The following is a 14,373-nucleotide window of genomic DNA, read 5'->3' as shown; positions in this document are numbered from 1 at the left end:
CCAGCAAGAGGACTGACTGATCCAGCGAGTGGTCGCCTCTTATTATTATCTTTATTTGATCTTTCCTTTTCCTCGCGGTGGAGTGGAAGTATAAAATAAACTGTGTCCTTGAGAATTGGCAACGGAGTCAGGCACGTTGACTCGTTTGGCTTTGGTGGTGGTGGTGGTGCCTCTCAGTCCATCCCATTCCCACAGTCAGTGAGCGAGCGAGCGACCGATTCGGTTATACGTTGAGTTGCGCGCGTCCATAATACTCACACTCGCACTCGTTTCGAATGTGCAAACTAATACAGGTCATTTTTCCCTTCATTTCCTGATTTCTAGAGTGATTTTTTTTCTTCGTCAATAAAGTGTGTGTTTTGTGTTCGTTTGATTAAAGTGTGGATGTGAATTTTATCGTTGTAATATAGTTTTTGTTTTTAATATATTTTTTCAAAGTGATGGTGGTGTTTTTTGCGACGTCGTCTTGTTGTTTGAAGATGTGACAATAAATATATGCTGGAACAAGGCGACATGACATTCGTTCCAGAGTATATTAATTTGCAATAGTTTTCCACAAGAAATATAGTTTTCCACGGTTGTGCTGAGCGAGAAAGGGGCGTTGGTTTTGTTACTAAGCTGCAAGAACGTTGTTGGTTAAGTTTAATTGATTTTTATATCGTTTTATATAAAAAATGCTAGACAATCCTTTAGGCGGTATTTTAGTTCGAACCCCCTGATACGGAGTGACTCTACGAGGCCATTAACAATGGTATCACTGCCATAGTCATACTGTAGTAACTGCTGAAGGGAGGATGAATCTCTCTCTCTCTCTCTCTCTCTCTCTCTCTCTCTCTCTCTCTCTCTCTCTCTCTCTCTCTCTCTCTCTCTGGTAAGCATGGGAAAACGTTACAACAAACAAACAGATGGAAACAGCAGAAATAACCTGTCACAAAGGCAGTTCTCACCAACTCGATTGGGTAATTAGCTCAGGTGTCGCGTGACGTCACAGTGCCGTCTGGCTAACAAATGAAAGTAAGGCAATAAAGAAACTAACCCCAAAATAAAGGCCTGATTAGGCCTACTGTGACTTTGCTAGCCTGTGAGAGATGGGCGAAAGATAACTTTACTTTTCCCCCCGGTTATCTCGCAAGATCGCTTGAGGTTATTACGTTCAGCTCTGTAAATGACATTTTCATTGTTAATTCTTTTGTTTTTTTTATTCCTTTTGTCTTGCTTCAAGGCATTTCACAGTGATTTGCTTTCGTCGTCACCAGTTGCGTATTCGTGTGTACGCCGTAGGTGTAATAACGTTGTTAATTTCCCAACTGTGTGATAGGCCTATAATTTCAACTTTGCACTTAGGAATAACTCTAGTATTTAACATAGCGGACAGGATTATCGTCATCAACAGAGATTCTTTGGTTTTTGTAATAAAACGTTATCTTTATTATATAAATCGAGTTTATCCTAATTTCATTGTTGCGAGCAGCTGCCAACACGAGTGACAGTTTGTAAGGGAAATGAGTGACCTATTGTGGACCTTTGGACTTGGACAACCAATCGAACGAGACACCTGGAACAGCCGAATTGGAACTGTGCTAACAACGGTGGTAAATAAGTTGACACCGTCATGGCAACACTGCCTCAAAGCGAAGATAAGTTTAAAAAAAAAAAAAAAAAATACAGTCATTTCACAAGCTTTCACAAATTTGGTTGCATAAGAATCATCTTCAACCCTTAGGCTCATAATCGCAGAGAGAGAGAGAGAGAGAGAGAGAGAGAGAGAGAGACAGACAGACAGACAGAGAGAGAGAGCTAATGAAAAAAGACGTCTTACAGAAAAATCGGTTTTTTTTTTAAATATTGATGGAAAAACTTACTTGTACCATCATCTGTGTGTTTACTTTTTGTGTGGGGTGGTTTTTTTTTTTTTATATTTGTGGGTTTTTTTTGCTGCATCTTCTTCAACTTAGTTTTTTCCTCTTGTACACCGTTCATTTAATCGTTCCTTTTTTATAAAGACATTCCAATCGTAAAAAAAATAATAATAATAAATGCATCCCGTTAGTTCTAGAGTTGGTGTTCTTTTTCAAAATATTTTGTGCGTGCTTAATTCTACTAAATTTTTTATAAAATATATTTAGTACAATATCTATATAAAATATATTTATACAATATTTATTTTTATAAAATATATATATTATTAGGAACAAGCCAATGTCAATGACATTGTAGCATTTTTCGAATATTATTTGTATATAAGAATCTTACTGTCATGAGAATATTCGTTCCCTTATTCAGAAATAAGGAACACTCTCTCTCTCTCTCTCTCTCTCTCTCTCTCTCTCTCCTTGCATAGGCAACTTTTCTCTCATCTTTGTTAAATGATTTTCCTTCTCGAGATTGTAAAACTAACCGTCCCAATAAATCAGAGAGAAATGAAAACCTCTCTCTCTCTCTCTCTCTCTCTCTCTCTCTCTCTCTCTCTCTCTCTCTCTCTCTCTCTCAGGTAGGTAGACTTCCTTTCAACCTTCGCCAATGACATTTTTTCAATCGTTCGCAACATAAATCTTCACCATAAACACTCTCCCCGTCTAGTTGCAAAGTTCCATTCACTTTCTAAACTAACCCTCCCCCCCCCTCCCCCCCCCCCCCTTTGGGTGGGGACTCACACCCCTCCGGTAGACCGGTATCTTCAAGGGCGTCTTCTCGTACCTCGGAACAACCACCACCATGAGTTGTTGCTGCTGACGAAGGGAAGGTGTTAACAACTAATGAAAAAAAAACCTTCACTTTAGACAGCGACGTTGACATTTAGTGCTATGGTCTTTTCTGCAAGTGATAATGGATGTTCGGTGTGGATAATGGCTGTACTCGGTCTAGTTTATAATTGTTCGGACGGTTATAATAACTAAGGAATTTGCGAGAGGCAGTGTAATCGGTTGGAAGTGAATCCACGCGTTGGCAACTTTTGGGAAATTGGCACAGCTAGTGCAAAAGAGTATGACGAAAACGGGTGCGCTCAGCGAAATCGAGTGCAATGGTGGAAAAAAATCTAAATAAAAAAAAAAAAAACCGCAGCTTACATTTCAAAAGCACTTTACTTCTAATTTTGTGTGCCAGGTGCGTGTATGAACTCACTCACACACGCACAAACACACAAACAGGGAGAGAGCTTTATAAAGGGTGCATTAGATGGTCAAACTTTCGGCTCCAAACTATAGGCCTACTTTCTCAGCCCTGCCAACACCTCACCACACTCAGTTATCTATCAAGTACCTCATTCGCTGGATGCATATTGAAAACAGCTATGCATGTAATTCCATTATTTTACCTAAATAAAACTGTATTTAATTACCAAAACAGGCTTAAGAAAAGAAAAAAAACGTCGTAAGTCTTATATACTCGTGCGTGACAGATTCATCAACAACTAATGCGAAGATTAAGGGCTACGAATGCCGACAATTCGTGCAATCTCTTGCTTAAAGACTACGGCGTGTCACGAATGACGGCGGGGACACGCACTCATGTCCCCCCCCCCCTTTCCCCAGAAAAAAGGAGCAAAATATATATGTAAACGAAAGCATGTACTATCCCTTCCCCCCACCACTTCCGTCCTTCGAAATGGAGACCGAAACGGTCTTTCTTCTACGGCAAACCATCTGTCATTTTAAAAGCTAAATTCTTAAACGGGATATGCATTATTGGCGGGGCCGATAAAGGAGCCATCTGATAAACGGGTGTTAGTCACGTCAGCCTAGTAGTATAGCGCGTTTTAGTTTGGGTGGGGGGTGAGGGGTGGACCAAAGCGTTTTGTCATTGGGGAGGTAGTATCGCTTACGACAACGACTGGAGTTGGTGGTTATAAATTACGGTTGTGGTTGACGAGAGAGAAAAAAAAGCAGTGCTGCGTCCACTCATTTAAACGCACTCTCTCTCTCTCTCTCTCTTTCTCAATGAGACTAAGTACTCAGTTGTTTCTTCCTAATTAGACTCTGCTTTTTTTTTTTTTTGTCTGTTTTAGTCAATTTTGCTATCTGTGAACTATTTCTATGTACAATACAGTATCCTGTATTAATAGGTCTGCTACTCATTTTAATAGATTCGTCTCTGAAAATAGACTAATAAATTCGAAAACGCCGAATCTAACCGACGCTATTTTCCCTCCCACAGGCCGAATGACCTACCGACCCGGAAGAAGAAATGGCTTGGATTTCGAGAGCGGTGGTGATCCTGCTGTGCTGTGCCATCGTGGCCGCCCTTGGAGCCTCTGCCAGGAAGAGGCTGTCGCCGAATGGTAGTAGTACTACTACGTACCACGCAACGCCAGGACGGACGACCGCAAACGGCACCATCGGAAGGGTCGTCGTGGGCCCCCCGAAAACGCCGCCCTCGAAGCGCAAGAACGACACGACGGCGGATGCGGCGGAAGTGAGCGAATGTTCTCCCGAGGAGAACCTCTTCCTTCTGGAGCACCCGATCCTCCTGGCGCCCGTGTCCTTCGTCGACATGGGCATCGCCACCACCGTCACGATCCCAACGGGCGCGCTCGATCCCTTAGAAGCCGCTGACGAGAGGATAGCCATTATCGCGCCCTGTTTCGGCGTCTGCATGAGGCAGACCTACGACGGACGGTGTGTCAGGGACGAACAATGCCTCCAACTGACGAATACTATATGATAAGGCACCGCCCTAGACCTATATGGGGGGGGGGGAGCGCTCTATAGGCCTATACGGTGTGTTCATTCGATTTGCGATGTTCAGAGAATAGGGAACTGTAGCCCAAAGATTGACAGACAGACGAAGTACTAGTCAGTAATAAAAAAAAAAAGAACGATAACAGACAAATACAGAGACAAGATACAGAGAAGCCAACGTTAAATAGCAGAAAATACAGATAGACGAGAAAAAAAGACAGACATCATTAGGGGTCTGTTGTGACTGATAATGGGTAGCAGTAAGGCCCAATGACATGCATATTTATACCAACCGCGCCCATTTATACCAACCACGCCCATGACAAAAACAAATAAAACGGAAAACATGTTTCAAATATAGCTAGAACTTACTTTGTTCTACGAGGGGGAACAGGCTTATTCGGACGTTGGCTGATTCGGACCATGTACTGGCTCATTCGGACCTTTATCCAGGCTTATTCGGACCTTCATATGATTGGCCGATTTTTCTATGCAGTTTAACCTCCTGAACAAGAATTTTAAGTAATATTTATCCGGACGATAGTAATTAACCCCCAGGGGCTTGTACTAAACACGCGAAATACATTTGACGCCCCAATGCCTGGTGGCTTTCGTATTCTCGGGGACGAACGATGCGGAATGCTTATATAGAAATACCCATTCCTATAATATATAATACCAATAATTAGTATGGGTCCGAATCCGCCAAGATTAAGGTCTGAATCTGGTCCGAATCAGCCAAGGTCCGAATAAGCCAGGATCCCTACGAGGCTTCCTGTATAGACAGAGACACCTTGGACGGAGATTCCAGAGACTTATTCAGGAAGCTGTAGCTATTACAGATCCCTTCCTGTTAAATATCGTCCCGAGGACAGCAGAGGACTCGTACTTCCTCTCGCTGAGCGCCATAATTAAGGGTTACTACAGATTGATCCTTCTCTGAATTAAGGGTTGTTCCAGCTGGATCCTAGGTTAGAGATAATTGATTGTTTGTTGTTCCTTCTGCGTTTCCAAACTCAATATGTTGTTTTCCTCTGTTGTGAATGTTTTCCTGTGTGTTGTGAATGTAATGTCTTTAATCAAAGCCGGGCCACTGGCGAAAATTGCATTCCAACGTTCGTTACAATCCTGCTTTTTACGTTTCATCATTCATAAAGCGCTGTGGTGTCTGTAAGGCTCAGCGGATTGTCTCCTGTCTTTTACGAGGAAAAAGACGGAAGACAACCGCGTAGGATCGATCTCACGGCTCCGGCAGGTGAGGAGAGGGTGATAAATTGGTGTATATACTCAAGACGTTCACTTGGTTAGGGACAGGCAGCCGCCAGCCATACCTATCACTTTTCCTCTTCCTGGAGGTCGCGCGCGGTAATGCGCCTGCGCACTACGCTAAATCCTCCACACACTTTAGAGCTATATACACCAGCGCTGAATAACCCCATTATACAATCTGATCATATGTAAATTCTAGCATTCATGACAACTTCGCGAATATTCGAGTTTGTTCTGTGCGTCCGTGAGTGTGAACAGCGACAAAACAGGATGGAAATTGCGAATTTCGACTTTTTTTTAGTTTTTTCTAAAAAAGTGAAAGTTGTTTGCGAGGCGGCCGACTGACTGACTCACTCACTCGGTTATGCACACACTTATATCAGCCGAGTGCATGCCCCAGTATTCGAAGCGACCTTTATTATACCACCACCTGCTGATATGCGAAGAGTTAGCTGCCTTTCATCTTATAGGTTCAACATTTTCTTTCAATACGAGAAGTTCTCCCGACGCCTTGAACATTTGCCAAGACGGAACATGTTATCCACGCAAACTCCGACCGAGAAAGTTACCTCCGCTAACTGTGATATATATTATATTTACTAATAAAAACCGATGATAATGAGCTTCTTTATTACCCTTCTTTATCCGTCTTCAAACTCAACTGTCTGGGTATTTTTTGTAGCAAACACGAAACTTGTTAAGTCTTCAAGGTCAAACAACTATGAGAAGACCCGAAACGCTCGCAAGTTCAGCTTAGACCCTAGACCTAGTTTGGGCCCGCTTTTAGCTGTTCAAGGTTGCGGCATTTTTGTTTGTTTCTCTCTCTCATTGTATTATTCTTTCGTGCTTTGTTTGCAAACGATTAAGTCACTCGCGTTACAACATTCGTTCCCCGCCTTGTGGGAACTGGATGAAGTGTTCGAAAGAAATAGTACTTGATCGTTTCGTAATGATTATTGTACAACACCTGACGGGTTGGAACTAGTTCCAATAAACCTTTTTTTCCTTCATTTTTTACATTACCGAGTGATCTTTCGTCACCATTGCAGATTTCTTTTAAAATTCACAAGTTTGTTATAAAGGATATGAAAGTATCTCACCCAGGACGTAGTACGAAAACTTAAAAAAATAAACGAATCAAGATGAAAAGAAGACCGTCCAAGAGGAATGAAACTAACTTTTATAGGAATGGTAAATTAAGAAATTCGGGCAAATCTAACAACAAAAAATGCAATATTACGAAAGCAGTCCAATAAAAAAAATCACATTTAAATAAACCTGAGTGGAAAAGGATTAATGCCAAGCTATTAGTATGTTTCAGCACATCATCATGACAAAGCAACTTTCAGTGAAGGTAGAGCTGATTTGCAACCCTTAAGCAGCAAGTTTTTAATCCGATATAAAAACAGCGGCTGGTAATTCAACTATCACGGGAAAAAGGTTGGTTTTCCTCTTTTAGAAACGCTTCCTACTTTTTCTGTTCTTCGTTCGGCCCGGGCTAGCTAGAAAATGGCATTAGGCTAACGTCCCAGCGAAGATTCCAGACATCTCTCTTCTTCTTCTTCTTCTTCCAGCTGAGCACAAAGGGGATCAGACCTATAATCACAGATACTGCAGAGAAATACTGCCATAAATACTTGATAAGTTTGGGATTTACCGCCTATATTGCTTGTAACTTTGTAGTCTCAGCGCTATAGGCCTATCGATCGTCATTATGGATGATTTTGTCATTGGCCTGTCGCCATTATGGTTGATTTTTCATTGGCCTATCGCCATTATGGTTGACTTTGTCATTGGCCTATCGCCATGGTTGACTTTGTCATTGGCCTATCGCCATTATGGTTGACTTTGTCATTGGCCTATCGCCATTATGGTTGACTTTGTCATTGGCCTATCGCCATTATGGTTGCTGAACTTATCGCTGTCCCTATTTCGAACGGCCACGACAAACAGGTCTTTGGCGCCAGGGGTTGCCTAATCGTTGGGGAAGAGTGGTAGCTGGTTGCCAAATTGCCACGCGCTATATATCCAGTCTTGTTAAAAGCGAAAAACCACTTCCTTCTACGAACAAGACAAACCAGGACAGCTGAAGAAGAGTGGACGTCAGGTAGCCAATCAGAAGTCAGTTCACCTGACGGAGACGGGTCGGGAAACATGAAAGGTCACTGGAACTCTACAAGGAACGAGTCATTCAGCCACGGACCAGTCGATTCGCAGGCGCAGGGCAATATTAACAATAGGGGGGGAAATCAATAAAAACGAAGATTCATAAGGGATCGGTTAGTTTTACTTTAACGAGACGATATTTGTCATAAAACAGCTAATCGAAAGGATATATGGTTGGTGGAGGTTTAGACCAAGCTGGCCTTGTGCCAGCACGGCTCCCTGCATGAAGTGATGGTGAGGTGTGAAAGGGAGGGAGTTGACCCACCACTCTTTCAACCGTCAAGATACATAAATTTATATTCATTTAAGATATATATGCACGTGAATTTTTTTTTTATTGAGATAGAGAGAGAGAGTCCAGCTCCTCAGAGCAATCCCGCATGGGTGTAGTATCACTGAACAAAATTATTAGACCAATATCGAGACCGAAGATGAAAGTAAAAGCACCTCCAACCTGTTCACGTTCTACGTCATGCCCCGTTAAAAAAAATAAATAAGGCAGCAGCATCCATGACATCCTCTCAGGAGAATGTACATGTTTTAAGATTTCCTGGTAGTTTGCATCATCTTATAACTACTTGTTCGACAGTTCTAATGATAATCACCTGTTGTAGCATATACTAGGCTACAAACTCGCGTGCGTTTAGAGCACATCGCATGCACATATCCATTACAGCAAAACACCTTTGCCACACGGAATGCCTCAGAGATATACGGTTTATTTATAGTTTTTTTACTGTGCCCCGCGTTATCAAGTGCTGTGTTCATAGTGAATCCGTAGCACGAAAAGCTCGTACTTTTTATTATTATTATTATTATTTTTAATCGTGCACGTGTGCATTCATATAGAACCAGACTAGCATGCCACCAGCTTCATCCTTAACTTTCTTCACCGAACAAATTGCCAAACATTTTGCTTCTAACTGGTTACTAATGACCTGTTGCTCATGTCAAAAGCGTACGTAAAATCATCTGTATGCAGCACAGCCTAGTATGCGAGCAATAGACTAGACTTTTTAGACTTGCTGTCGTCAATTCCGGGGTAAGCCTCTCTCTCTCTCTCTCTCTCTCTCTCTCTCTCTCTCTCTCTCTCATTCGAATCTTGGTATTTTTCAGTTAGTTTGTTTCTAACTTTTCGAATTGATAAACGAACTTCAAACCCAACATTATTATTATTTTTTTTTTTTTTTTTTTTTTTTTTTTTTTTTTTTTTTTTTTTTTTTTTTTCTTTTTTTTTTTTTTTTTTTTTTTTTTTTTTTTTTTTTTTTTTGCTCTATCACAGTCCTCCAATTCGACTGGGTGGTATTTATAGTGTGGGGTTCCGGGTTGCATCTTGCCTCCTTAGGAGTCCATCACTTTTCTTACTATGTGCGCCGTTTCTAGGATCACACTCTTCTGCATGAGTCCTGGAGCTACTTCAGCCTCTAGTTTTTCTAGATTCCTTTTCAGGGATCTTGGGATCGTGCCTAGTGCTCCTATGATTATGGGTACGTTTTCCACTGGCATATCCCATGTTCTTCTTATTTCTATTTTCAGGTCTTGATACTTATCCATTTTTTCCCTCTCGTTCTCTTCAACTCTGGTGTCCCATGGTATTGCGACATCAATGAGTGATACTTTCTTCTTGACTTTGTCAATCAACGTCACGTCTGGTCTATTTGCACGTATCACCCTATCCGTTCTGATACCATAGTCCCAGAGGATCTTTGCCTGATCGTTTTCTATCACTCCCTCTGGTTGGTGCTCGTACCACTTATTACTGCAAGGTAGCTGATGTTTCTTGCACAGGCTCCAGTGGAGGGCTTTTGCCACTGAATCATGCCTCTTTTTGTACTGGTTCTGTGCAAGTGCCGGACATTCGCTTGCTATGTGGTTTATGGTTTCATTTTTCGTATTGCACTTCCTACATATGGGAGAGATGTTATTTCCGTCTATCGTTCTTTGAATATATCTGGTTCTTAGGGCCTGATCTTGTGCCGCTGTTATCATTCCTTCAGTTTCCTTCTTGAGCTCTCCCCTCAGTAGCCATTGCCATGTGTCATCGCTGGCTAGTTCTTTAGTCTGTCTCATGTATTGTCCGTGCATTGGTTTGTTGTGCCAGTCCTCTGTTCTGTCAGTCACTCTCCTGTCTCTGTATATTTCTGGGTCTTCGTCTACTTTTATTAGTCCTTCTCCCCATGCACTCTTTAGCCACTCGTCTTCACTGGTTTTCAGATATTGCCCCAGTGCTCTGTTTTCGATGTTGACGCAGTCCTCTATACTTGGTAGTCCTCTCCCTCCTTCCTTTCGTGTTATGTATAGTCTGTCCGTATTTGCTCTTGGGTGTAGTGCTTTGTGTATTGTCATATGTTTCCTGGTTTTCTGATCTATGCTGCGGATTTCTGCCTTCGTCCATTCCACTATTCCTGCGCTGTATCTGATTACTGGCACTGCCCATGTGTTTATGGCTTTTATCATATTTTCGGCATTGAGTTTTGACTTGAGTATCGCGTTGAGTCTCTGCATATATTCTTTCCTGATCGTGTCCTTCATCTCTTGGTGTTTTATATCCCCTCCTTCCATTATTCCCAGGTATTTGTATCCTGTCTCATCTATGTGTTTGATGTTGCTCCCATCTGGTAGCTTTATCCCTTCAGTTCTCGTTACTTTGCCTTTTTGTATGTTGACTAAGGCGCATTTTTCTATTCCAAACTCCATCCTGATGTCCCCAGATACAATCCTTACAGTCTGGATTAGGGTATCTATTTCCTTGATGCTCTTACCATACAGCTTGATGTCGTCCATGAACATCAGATGGTTGATTCTGTTGCCTCTTTTCTTGAGTTGGTACCCGGCATCCATCTTCTGTAGTACTTTTGTCATGGGAATCATGGCTACTACGAAGAGTAGTGGGGACAGTGAGTCGCCCTGGAAGATCCCTCTCCTGATATTAACCTCTGCTAGTCTTATTCCAGAGATTGTAAGTATTGTATTCCAGTTCCGTATTGTATTTTTGAGGAAGCTGATGGTGTTTTCCTCTGCCCCATATATTTTCAGGCATTCTATTAGCCATGTGTGTGGTATCATGTCGAAGGCTTTCTTATAGTCTATCCATGCCATGCGTAGGTTGGTTTTCCTTCTCCTGCTGTTCTTCATTACCATTTTGTCTATCAGGAGCTGGTCTTTTGTGCCCCTACACTTCCTTCTGCAGCCTTTCTGTTAGTGGGGGATGGTGTTTGTCTCCTCTAGGTAATTGTATAGCCTTTCACTGATGATACCTGTTAGTAACTTCCACATTATTGGTAGGCAGGTGATAGGCCTGTAGTTATTATTATTATTATTATTATTATTATTATTATTATTATTATTATTATTATTATTATTATTATTATTATTATTATTATTTTATTATTATTATTATTATTATTATTATTATATTATTATTCTTATTATTATTATTATTATTTTATTTTATTATTATTATTATTATTATTATTATTATTATTATTATTATTATTATTCTTATTATTATTATTATTTATTTATTATTATTATTATTATTATTATTATTATTATTATGCGAAGAGGTAAAAAAATAGCTTATGCACTAAAGAAGTAAAATAAATTTATTCACAATGCTTCATGCAACAATGTGATAAATTCTGAGCCATCTGAGGTGAGCGCTCTTGTATGTGTGTGTGTGTGTGTGTAAAAGTAGAGAGAGAGAGGCAAAAAAATCGATCTCTAAAGATATAAGTGAACCAGCAAACTGATGGGTTCAAGTAAACACAAACCTTAATTTCCTTCTGGTCTCCAGCGTATCTATCAGTGAATTACTGAAAAATATACTATATAGGCTACCTAATAATAATAGCTAGGTATAATCTTCATATAGCTACGTTAACTGATCAATAATGAATTTACTATTTACTCTCCAGGTAGACACAATTTCCACAACATTAACCGTTTGATGTACTGGCGTAGTAAGCTTATCAAGAATTGAAAATATTGTAAGTGATATCGTAATCATATCATACTGTTACTTTATCCATATCGATCCCACCAAACTACACTAATTTAAAGTACTGTTTAGTTTTTTAATAAGTTGACCACTAAAATAAATTTACAGTTTTCTTTTAAAACCGATTGAGCGCTCGTTTTCTATTAACTATAAAGGATAACCTCGTTTCGTTTGAATTTTCATCTCTTCTCCTGTTAGCCGAGCAAGCCCCCCAAAAAATCCGTGGAAATGTATATTTTGCCGGTGATAATTGTTTATTTATTACAATTTATCGATATTTGAGTTATTCAATTTTTTGGTCACCTTGATATGCTTATAATGCGTAAAGCATAGGTACTAGGATTTATCGCTAATAGGTTATGTAGTAGCTGTTTATGTTTAAGTACGCTCATGCCCGTGGGCTGGTACTTTACACGCTTTCTTGCTAAGTGGGATTAGTATTAAAGTAAAAGTTTACACGTTTGTGATCTTTAATCATCATTACTAAGAATGTGAATGACTTACGGCAATCTGAAACAAAGATCATTCTGCTCTTTGAATTTCTGCGCAGTTGGTTAACATTGCTTTCTTTAATCTGTATAGTTTACAGCACCGCAATTTGTATTGCTCTTAATTATAAGTATGTGCATTAATTTGTAAAATGACTGCACAGTTAACTAATCATGTATACCAGACACTCTCTCCGCTAAAATGCAACATCGATTTGCAACATAATATGAAGAATAAGCGTTTGGATATTCATCAAGGAATTGTAAGCCTAACTACACTTTGCAAAGGTAGAGTTCTCAGCTCTAGAACACGGTTTCTTAGAGAGACGTTGCAGAAAAGACACGGAAGGGGCCGGGATTTTGCGGGCTAAAAACGACTGTGATGTCATATCTCCTTAAATGTGAGGGAACTTTAAACAACCAAATCTCAGCAATAAAATTCCTATACGCCAACACAAAAGAAAATATCCTAGACATATGATATATTAGTATATTAGTAAGATAAATGCAATAAATCCTCTTATATACATGAACTTGAACCGAAATTCTCCACGCAAATCATTCCCAGTGGCGTAACCACACAGCGTTAATTTCTCTATTATCCCATTCATTTCGTAAAACTTAAACAAAAGCAACACAGTCTATTTACGACGGAACCCTGCGAACTGTTCATGAGTGTTCCAATCAGACGAAATGTGTTAGAAAATCTAGAATTATACCAGCTCAGACCTGCTCAAAAGGTGGTGGAGTACGGACACTAACCCGCACCCACCCCCATTTCGGGGAGAGCCAAGTCCGAGGTGGGCGAATACCCAACCCCAACAAGTTACGCCACTCTGCCTGTATATATATTGCGTTATGGCGTATATGACTATAATACAGAGACACTTGGTAATGTATGAAATAATAAATTTGTTTTATGAAAAAAATGAAATATAATGTATCCCTTGAATCGGATTTGCGTTGTGCATATTCCTTATGGGTAGGGGTCGAGGCAATGCCTTTACAACGGCTATTCCTTCTTCGACGTATTGATTCGTACAAGAATAGCAAACGTTCTTCAGATAATGTATTCTTTTTATTTTGCAAAGGCGGCGCATGTTCTTTTCCAAATGTAATTCTAATAAATTGAGCTATTAATAACTGTATAAGTAACGGGAGAATAATTTCAAAATAAGTTTTGTGTTATCGATTTTAAATGAAATGATGACGGCAATGTTGGCTATCCTGCTATTCACTTCTGCGCGTGGCTTTCAGGTGGACTGAAGTTATTCGAGTCAATATATGACTGAATTTTTTTTTCAGATAATTTATAATATGATAACTAATGCGAAATCAGGTGTTGCAGTTTTCCCCTGGAAAAAATTTATCTAGAGATCAACGTCGTCCTTCAGCCATTTTCATAATATGAACAAACTCGCGTCGACAGTGTAGCCAGCGATGATCAGCAAACAATGTTTGAAAATGTATCACCTACGATCCACAATTTTATAACAGCATCAATTAAGTTCAGATTCTTCACATGTTACTTTGCCATAATTTATTCAGGTTTATATTTATCTTATAGAATGATGTTCCACACACAAATAAATTGATATATAATCATGAAATAATAGCTTCCCCGAAACCCGTTTCGCCCGCTGACGATTATTTCGAGTAAAGCCGGTATCTAAATTGCACAGAATTTATCGGACGATTATATGGAAGTAATTCATGAAGTTTTATTTTTTTTTCCGATAAATAAAAGTGCAGATAACTCAGGTCAAGGAGA

The 14,373-nt window shown here is 40.0% G+C and overlaps 1 long non-coding RNA gene across 1 annotated transcript; it reads left to right on the top strand.

The window, feature by feature from the left end:
- Window positions 1–138: 138 nt before the first annotated feature.
- Window positions 139–6,567, top strand: LOC135214358 (uncharacterized). Its single transcript, XR_010314329.1, has 2 exons — window positions 139–293; window positions 4,156–6,567. It is a non-coding gene; the product is annotated as an uncharacterized LOC135214358 (long non-coding RNA).
- The last annotated feature ends 7,806 nt before the right edge of the window (window positions 6,568–14,373 follow it).

Source organism: Macrobrachium nipponense, chromosome 45 (assembly GCF_015104395.2).
Source record: "Macrobrachium nipponense isolate FS-2020 chromosome 45, ASM1510439v2, whole genome shotgun sequence".
Taxonomy (NCBI): Eukaryota; Metazoa; Arthropoda; class Malacostraca; order Decapoda; family Palaemonidae; genus Macrobrachium; species Macrobrachium nipponense.
Note: the sequence above shows the minus strand (reverse complement) of the source record. Positions and strands in the feature narration are given on the sequence as shown.